Source organism: Coffea eugenioides, unplaced genomic scaffold (assembly GCF_003713205.1).
Source record: "Coffea eugenioides isolate CCC68of unplaced genomic scaffold, Ceug_1.0 ScVebR1_2979;HRSCAF=4108, whole genome shotgun sequence".
NCBI classification, from domain to species: domain Eukaryota; kingdom Viridiplantae; phylum Streptophyta; class Magnoliopsida; order Gentianales; family Rubiaceae; genus Coffea; species Coffea eugenioides.
The window spans coordinates 1-9,827 of NW_020863512.1; the positions used below are offsets into that span (position 1 = coordinate 1).

The 9,827-nt window shown below is 40.6% G+C and overlaps 1 non-coding gene across 1 annotated transcript; it reads right to left on the minus strand.

Moving 5' to 3' along the window:
* Nucleotides 1-8,739: 8,739 nt before the first annotated feature.
* On the minus strand, nucleotides 8,740-8,846 carry LOC113757331. Its single transcript, XR_003466250.1, has one exon. It is a non-coding gene; the product is annotated as a small nucleolar RNA R71 (small nucleolar RNA).
* Nucleotides 8,847-9,827: the final 981 nt, after the last annotated feature.

The window sequence follows — 9,827 nt, forward strand, 5'->3', positions numbered from 1 at the left end:
TCCATGGAAGAAATGATGAAGCAATTACTTGCTAACCAACAAAAGACGGATTCAGACCTGCAAAGCATGAGAAATCAACTGGGACAGGTGCAATCATTGCAAAATCAAATGAATCAAATGGCTATAACAATCAACCGTTTGGAGTCCCAAGTTCAAGGAAAGTTGCCATCTCAACCTGAGGCAAATCCAAAGAATGTAAGCGCAATGACCTTAAGGAGTGGCAAGGAAGTTCAAGGACCCGAACCGGTGATTCCTAAAGACAAGGACGAGGAACGGATTGAGAAAGAATTGAAAGAGGAGGGCACAGACAACAAAAATGCAAAGGTAACCTCGAACCCAATTCCTACAACTAAAACTAATCCACCTCCCTTTCCTAGCAGGTTAGAGAAACCAAAGAAGCAAGATAAGGAAAAAGAGGTCTTGGAGATCTTTCGCAAGGTGGAGATCAACATACCCCTGCTGGATGCGATTAAACAAGTACCCAGGTACGCAAAATTTTTGAGGGACTTGTGTGCCAACCGCAAGCGGTTGAAGGGGGATGAACGAGTTATAGTTGGGGAGAATGTTTCAGCAATTCTACAAAGGAAACTTCCACCAAAATGCGGAGATCCAGGTATGTTTACTATTCCTTGTAGGATAGGTAATACTTTGATTGGAAAGGCCATGTTAGACCTAGGAGCCTCGATTAATGTCATGCCAAAGTCCATTTATGCTTCATTGAACTTAGGCCCTTTGAAAGAGACTGGGATAATAATCCAATTAGCTGACAGGACCAATGCATACCCTGACGGGTTGATTGAAGATGTTTTGGTAAAAATTAATGAATTGATTTTTCCAGCTGATTTTTATGTGCTCGACATGGAGGATGAACACTCCCGTGATCCGTCACCTTTGTTGTTAGGTAGACCCTTTTTGAGCACAGCCCGAACCAAAATTGATGTTAATAAGGGTACTTTGTCTATGGAATTTGATGGTGAGATTGTTCACTTTAACATCTTTGAGACCATGAAATATCCATCCGATTCAAATATTGGCTCTGTTTTCTCGATAAATGTTATTGACCCTGCTATACAGGAGGTTTTTGAAATTGAAGGCAGGGATGAACTAGAGGTCGTCCTGACCAGGCACTTTGAGTCCGAAACAACCTCTAGGGTAGAATTGAGTGAAGAGCTTAAATGCGTGATTGGATCGTTGCAAACGTTACCAACCACGAAGACAAGGTATGATCTTGCACCGATTTTCATACCCGAACCTCATCAAAGGTTACTTACATCTGTGGTGCAGGCACCTGTCTTGGAACTAAAACCACTGCCGAAACACCTAAAGTATGTATACTTAGGTGAAGGGGAGACACTTCCAGTGATCATCTCCGCGGGTTTATCAAAGGTTCAAGAAGAGAAACTACTTCGAGTTCTTAGGGAACATAAGCAGGCGATAGGATGGACCATCGCCGACATCAAGGGAATTAGCCCTGCGGTGTGTATGCACCGAATTCGACTCGAGGAGAATGCTAAACCCGTACGGCAAGCTCAACGGAGATTAAATCCTCTCATGATGGAGGTCGTAAAGAAAGAGATTTTAAAACTGCTGGACGTTGGAATTATATTTGCAATATCAGATAGCCTGTGGGTAAGTCCAGTACAGGTGGTCCCGAAGAAGGCAGGGGTGACAGTGGAATCAAACCAAGAGGGTGAGCTCGTACCAATTCGAAAGCCCACCGGATGGCGACAGTGTATCGATTACCGAAAGCTAAATGCCGTCACGAAAAAGGACCATTTTCCCCTCCCTTTCATTGACCAGATGGTGGAGCGATTAGCATGTCGAGCTTACTATTGTTTCTTGGATGGATTTTCAGGTTATTTTCAAATTGCCATCGCACCCGAGGACCAAGAGAAGACTACTTTCACCTGCCCATTTGGGACATTTGCATACCGAAGGATGCCATTTGGATTGTGCAATGCACCTGCTACCTTCCAAAGATGCATGGTAAGTATTTTTTCAGAATATGTTGAGAAAATTATTGAGGTTTTCATGGACGATTTCAGTGTATATGGTGAAAGTTTTGAAAACTGTCTAGATAACCTGAAATTGATCTTAGTAAGGTGTATAGAAACTAATCTCGTGCTTAATTGGGAAAAATGTCATTTTATGGTTGAACACGGGATAGTTTTGGGTCATGTTGTATCATCTACAGGTATTGAGGTTGATAAGGCAAAAATAGATGTTATATCTACTTTACCTTACCCCGCGAGTGTGCGGGAAGTTCGTTCTTTCTTGGGTCACGCAGGTTTCTATAGAAGGTTCATCAAGGATTTCTCGAAAATTGGAGCACCCTTGTTCCAACTTTTGCAAAAAGATGTATCCTTCGAATTTGATGAAGCATGTAAGGGGGCATTCAATAAGTTAAAGGAGTTATTGATCACCTCACCTATTATCCAACCCCCTGACTGGAACCTCCCATTCGAGATCATGTGCGACGCCAGTGACTATGCAGTTGGTGCGGTATTGGGTCAAAGAGTAGGAAAAGCAGCTCATGCTATTTACTACGCATCTCGAGCCTTGAACGGAGCTCAATTGAACTATTCAACCACCGAAAAGGAGCTTTTAGCAGTTGTTTTTGCCTTAGAAAAATTTCGATCTTATTTACTTGGTGCTAAAGTTATTATTTTTTCTGATCATGCAGCTTTGCGGTATTTGTTGACCAAAAAAGAGGCAAAACCGCGATTGATACGGTGGATTTTGTTGCTACAGGAGTTCAACCTGGAGATCCGAGATAAGAAAGGGGCGGAGAATCTGGTAGCAGATCACTTGAGTCGAGTACAAGTCGTCGAAGATGACATCCCATTGAGAGAAGCATTCCCCGAGGAGCATTTATTTTCTATTAACTCATCTTTGCCTTGGTATGCAGATATTGTTAATTTTCTAGTCACTGACAAATTTCCTACAGGATGGCCTAAGACAAAGAGAGACAAGTTGAGGAGCGATGCAAAGTTCTACATTTGGGATGATCCTTACCTCTGGAAGCGGGGTGCTGATCAAATCATCCGTAGATGTGTAAGTGAAGTTGAATTTCAATCTATTCTAACCTATTGTCACTCTTTTGCATGTGGAGGTCACTTTGGACCGAAGAGAACGGCTCGTAAGGTGCTAGAGAGTGGATTCTATTGGCCAACTCTATTCAAGGATGCCTACTCATTTTGTAAGTCATGTGATAAGTGTCAAAGAGTGGGTAATATCTCTCGTAGGGATCAAATGACTCAAACCCCAATGATTTTTGTTGAAATTTTTGACGTTTGGGGCATTGATTTTATGGGTCCTTTTCCTTCTTCCTTTGGTTTTTTGTATATATTGCTTGCTGTAAATTATGTTTCGAAATGGGTAGAAGCAAAGGCCACCCGCACTAATGATTCCAAAGTGGTTGCAGAATTCGTTAAGTCTAATATTTTTGTTCGCTTTGGGATGCCGCGAGCAATTGTAAGTGATCGGGGTACTCATTTCTGCAACAAAAAGATCGCTGCAATTTTTAGGAGATATGGTGTCTTGCACAAAGTCTCTACATCATACCATCCTCAGACAAATGGTCAGGCGGAAACATCGAACCGAGAGATCAAATCAATTCTAGAAAAGATGGTCCGACCCGATAGGAAGGATTGGAGTGTGAGACTAGATGATGCACTATGGGCATATAGGACAGCATACAAGACACCCATTGGCATGTCCCCTTACCGATTGGTATTTGGAAAGCCATGTCATCTCCCGGTCGAGTTTGAGCATAGAGCATTTTGGGCGGTCAAACAATGCAACATGGATATCGAGGAAGGCGGAATTCAAAGAAAGTTACAATTACTAGAGTTGGAAGAAATTCGAAATGAAGCATACGAGAATGCAGTGATCTATAAGGAGAAGAATCAGATCTTTCATGACCAACAGATCTCTAGGAAGACATTCGTCTGTGGGCAAAAAGTTTTACTATACCACTCCAAATTGAAACTATTTCCAGGTAAATTACGTTCTCGTTGGATTGGCCCTTTTGTTGTGACTAATGTCTTTCATTATGGTGCAGTAGAGATCCAAAGTTTGAAAACAGAGAAGAAATTTGTGGTGAATGGTCATCGTCTCAAGCCGTATTATGAAGGATTTCCAATTGAACGGGTGGAGATGATGCAACTGGAAGACCCGATTTGCTTAGTTTAAGCAAATTCTGGACTCCGTCTAGCCAAAGACGTTAAAGAAAGGCGCTTTTGGGAGGCAACCCAATTTTTGATTTTGTTGTTTTTGTTGTGCGATTCGTTAAATATGTCGTTTCTCATCTGGGTATTGCTTAAATTTTGATATTTTTCTCTACTATGATTAGGACAGGTGATCATGGCGTGCCCGTACGAAGAAGGCACGCATTCCAAGTTCCAACTTCAAGGTCAGAGATGTTTCTAAAACATGGCATGCCCACGCCATGTTCGTAAAATCTCAACATTACGAAGTGGAATCTTGGCGTGCCCGTGCGGAGGGGCACGCGTTAATGTTCAAAAACTGATTCTCAAGGTCAGAGAATGTTTTCTAATCTTGGCGTGCCCATGCCATGTTTGAACGAACTAAAACAAAAAAAATCAAAAGAAAAAACAAAAAAAAAATACAATTACTTTCTTTTCTTAATATGCAGTTTAGTTTTATCAACAAATCAATTTCTGAATTTAAAAAAAAAAAATGTAAGATCAAAAAAATTTTTTTTTCTTTCTTTTTCTCTTTTCTTTCTTTCTTTCTTTCTTTTTCTTTCTTCTTTTCTTCTTTCTTTCTTTCTTTCTTGCCAAGCCGCTGTCCCTTTCTTTTTCTTTCTTCTTCGGCTGCGAACCTCACCCAACCGCCGCCCACCCCAGCTCTTCTCGCCGCTGCCTCGGCTCTCCTCGCCAAGGGTGACCACCAGCTCATCTGACCTCCTTCACCCTTGCCATAGCCACCGCCTCCAAGATCCGCCTGAAGCCCCGAAAGCCGAGCACCACCAGATCCAGCTGCCGCAAACTCTTCTCTCTCACAGCCACCACCTTCATCGCACTACTGGCTTCGTATGCACGCGCCTGCCTCAATCTCTTTCTATTATTTTTTTTTATTTTCTTATTTTATTATTGCAGTATGTTTTTATTATTTTTATTACAGTACGTTTTTGAAAATTTTGCGTGTTTGGACTACCTGACATTTCTATTCCTCCTTAGTTGGGTACTTCTGTGTTACTTTGCTTGTTTCTTTTTACTTTGCTTGATTTTTATTTATTTAGTAGATTGACTTGTGAATTGAATGTCCAATCGTTAATCATTATATATATATATATATTTTAGGTCGAATTGTGTTTAATCTGCTGTACTTTGTGTCTAACTGTGGGTAATTTGCTACAGTTGTTTGTTCAATTGGGAGGTGCTTTTACATTTGGCTAAGTTTGGAACCACGAGTGTTTATTGATTGCATTTGTTATAAGTATTGAGATATCTGTATAACTTGCGAGTGAATGCAGTGTGCATTTTGTTCATTGAATTGATTTTTCATTTGTTAGTGCTTTGAATTTCTTGTTTCCATTATTCGTTAGCAACTGTTGTCTATTGTGGTTTGGAGTGCAATTTGGAAAGAATGGTGAAACCACGATCCCGATCCTTTGACCTCCGCTTCGCCTCCTCCAACTACAAGTGCTAATAGCTGGCACCAGCTTCAGGGGAGTTTTGTTGTCCTTCTTCTTATTTTTACTGTTTCATTATCACATTGAGGGCAATGTGTGATTTAAGTGTGGGGGGGATTTGGGTTTAGTTTTGATTGGTGTTTCTTTAATTTGCTGCCTTTCTTACTAGTGTTTTGATGAATAAATGTGGCATCTCACTCGTCTATTGCTGGTTATGATTTATTCTATGAATTTAGTTTAAGTGGCAAGTAAAAGCATGTTATCTTGGTAAATATCATGAGTTTAATGACTTGGTGCAAATTGTGGTTAAATTGTTTAGGCAATATAAATATTTTACTAGCAATTGTTGTGTGGATTAGGCAATTGTTGATCTTAGTTCTCCATATTAGGAGATGACGTGGGCCATGATCTTTAATTATCTGGTTTTCTGGTGCTTTAATTGTGATTAATAAATGACCCTACTCCGCTAGTGTCGTCACCCAGTAACCGGGAGTCTTCACCACAAGTGTCGACTTTCGCGTCAAAAAGTGACTATATATATGAGTAGTTAGTCCTGAAGCTGTGAAGAGTTGAGTAACTGGGCTCTTTCATCTAAAAATGTCAGAGTTCACGTCAAAAGACTTGAATAGCTTGGGACTGAGCATTTATTGAAAAAAAAATTATTATAAAAAAAAATAAATAAAAAAAAGAGAGAAAAGAAAATAATAAGTAAGCTTATGATTATGTTGGCCTGCCGATCCTTGTTCTTCAATGTTGAGATTTTGATTTTCAGTTGACCCAATTGCTAACTTTTGCTAGTTTAATATTTTGATTTCTTAGACGACTTAGCCATGAATTGGACGAGTCTATGATTTCAGGAGCTAACCGGGAGAAATATGTCTTGACACTCAGCCACTAAAACTTGATTTTGGGATAAGCGTAGCTTGGCAGTAAATGAAATGAGAGTTAGCCATTGTTGAGTTTAGTGTTCCCATGCTTGAGGACAAGCATGATTTAAGTGTGGGGGGAATTGATAGGGTGTTAATTGTTAGTAATTTTATTGTTAATTCTCCTCTTTATCCTTGCCAAATATTGCTTTAATTGTCAATATATATTTATATTTGGTATTTGGATATACTTTCAGAAAGTGGAGCAGAAACCTTCTTGAGAAGATTATTGTGAAACTCTGTACAATTGGCCCATATGCATGGTGTAAACCAACGTCCATTTCTTTCTATAATGAAAAGGAATTGAATTGCATTTGGCTGGCCAACATCTCAATTAGGTGGGGACCGCGAAGACTTGACCATTGTGTAAAGACCATTTCCTTTCTTGATTCACGGTGCCTTTGTGGAAAGTAGCCTTTGCTTTTGTTTTCGGTGGAGTTGATTAGGTAGGGAAAGGAATGTTTTCTTTTGTGAGCGTAGAGTGAAGTTTCGAATTGGCTTGTTTTATGGGGAGAGCCGCACATTTTGCGAGAGTCAGTTTTTCTTCTTCTCTTCCGTCTGGGCAGAGAAGTTTTTAGTTTTGGGGTGAAGATTTCTTGCGTGTCTTGTTTTCTTCCGTCTCTTCCATGAGATTATTTTTATTGTATTAGACTACAGAGAATACAATTCTTATTTTTAATTATTAGTAAGAGATAAATGTCTTTGAGTTCAATTAAATTGCGTGGGAATTTTCTTATGAGGCGTGGCTAATTTTCTCCTCTAGTCAAGGATCAACGCGAAGATGCAGTCCTAAATATCTGTGAGATCTAATTAATTTTACGTGTTCCTTAATTTATTAATATTTGCATGTTTTCTATTTTAATTTCATGGGATTATTTTGTTAATTGGATATCAAGGGCCCGATGTGCAATTTGACTTATTAATCTCTTGTCAAATTAATCAATTAAATCCGTAATTGTTTAGTTGGTTAATATTAGTGACAACTAGTATTTTCACATACTAGGGGGACATGCAATCTGATTTAAATAACCCTCGTAGCGTGTTATTAATTTGGGTTAGGCTTTTCTAGTTTTTAATGCAATTAGGAAATTAATTCCTACGGTCGTACCTAGGAGTATTTCCTGGTTAGGGATAATCAACGGTCGTACCGTGGTTATCAATAAATTAAGGAAAAGCTGGTCGTTAGAGTTTATCGGCGACTATAACTAACCTGTTAATAAAATTAAGTGAACCTTCTTTGCATCAATGATCGGATGAATGGACTGTGTCTGCGTAGTTGTATCCTTGGCTAGAATTTATGTATCATTTATTTAATTGCTATTTACAATTGTATTTATTAATTAATTATTTTTAGTTTATTTCTGATAAAAATCCCCCGTGTCCCGAACTTGAAAAGAATCGAATTTTTCCCAGTCCCTGTGGATTCGACCCTACTCACTACTATACACAGAAAATTCATTTTTCTCGAGTAGGTATTTATTATTGCACAGACTCGACACCTGTCAATTTTTGGCGCCGTTGCCGGGGACTGGCGTTAATCATTTGTTTCTTTTTAAGTTCATTTTTTTTCTGGTATTTTTCTAGTTTATGCCTCGCTCTTCTCGTACAGGCGAATTAATTTTCGACACTGAAGTAGAGAAGACCGCGCGTAGAACGAGAAAAGAAACCAGGCGGCTCAGGGAGGAGCAATACGATATTGCACCTCAGGAACTTGATCCAGAGGTTGAGCCGACAAATTTGTCTGGTGACAATTCAAGTGATTCAGACCAAGAGGAAGTCACTATGGCAAATGCACGAACACTAAGGGAGTTGGCTGCTCCTGATTTAAATCAGCAGCCCTTGTGCATTACTTTTCCACATTTAAATGATGACACTCCCTTTGAACTAAAATCTGGTCTAATTCATCTCTTGCCATCTTTTCATGGTCTACCAGGTGAGGAGCCCTACAAGCACTTGCAAGAGTTTGACGTCGTTTGCAACAGTATGAAGCCTCCGGGAATTACAGAAGAGCAAATAAAGATGAGGGCCTTCCCCTTCTCTTTGAAGGACTCCGCGAAAGACTGGCTCTACTACCTACCGCCTGGTAGTATCACCACATGGGACCAACTGAAGAAAAAATTCTTGGACAAGTACTTTCCTGCGTCTCGAGCTGCGAGCCTAAGGAAGGAGATATGTGGTATCAAACAACACCCAAGCGAATCTCTCTATGAGTACTGGGAGAGATTTAAGAAACTGTGCTCCAAATGCCCTCAGCATCAGATAAGTGAGCAACTGCTCATTCAATATTTCTATGAGGGGTTGCTTTTCAGGGACAGAAGCATAATCGATGCTGCAAGTGGAGGAGCGTTGGTGAACAAAACCCCTCGAGGAGCATGGGAGTTGATTGAAGGGATGGCTGAGAACTCACAGCAGTTTGGTTCAAGAGAGGACATCCCGACGCGTAGGGTGAATGAGGTGGAAACGTCCTCTATCCAACAGCAGATCTCCGAATTAACATCTTTCGTAAGACAATTAGCTGTGGGGAGTGCTTCACAAGTCAAAGTGTGTGGGGTGTGTACTGCCGTGGGTCATCCTACGGAAATGTGTCCACTGGTTCAAGAAGAAACTGCAGAACAGGTGAACATGGCTGGCCACGCGCCCGCGCCAAGAAAGCAGTACGACCCGTACTCAAACACCTACAATCCTGGTTGGAGGGATCACCCCAACCTTAGCTATGGAGGAAATAGGCAGTCTAACTTTGTGCCAAATAGACAGCAAGGACACCAACAGCAGTACCATCCTCGCCCACCACCACCACCACTCCCTTCAAACTCAAGTCCGTCCATGGAAGAAATGATGAAGCAATTACTTGCTAACCAACAAAAGACGGATTCAGACCTGCAAAGCATGAGAAATCAACTGGGACAGGTGCAATCATTGCAAAATCAAATGAATCAAATGGCTATAACAATCAACCGTTTGGAGTCCCAAGTTCAAGGAAAGTTGCCATCTCAACCTGAGGCAAATCCAAAGAATGTAAGCGCAATGACCTTAAGGAGTGGCAAGGAAGTTCAAGGACCCGAACCGGTGATTCCTAAAGACAAGGACGAGGAACGGATTGAGAAAGAATTGAAAGAGGAGGGCACAGACAACAAAAATGCAAAGGTAACCTCGAACCCAATTCCTACAACTAAAACTAATCCACCTCCCTTTCCTAGCAGGTTAGAGAAACCAAAGAAGCAAGATAAGGAAAAAGAGGATAC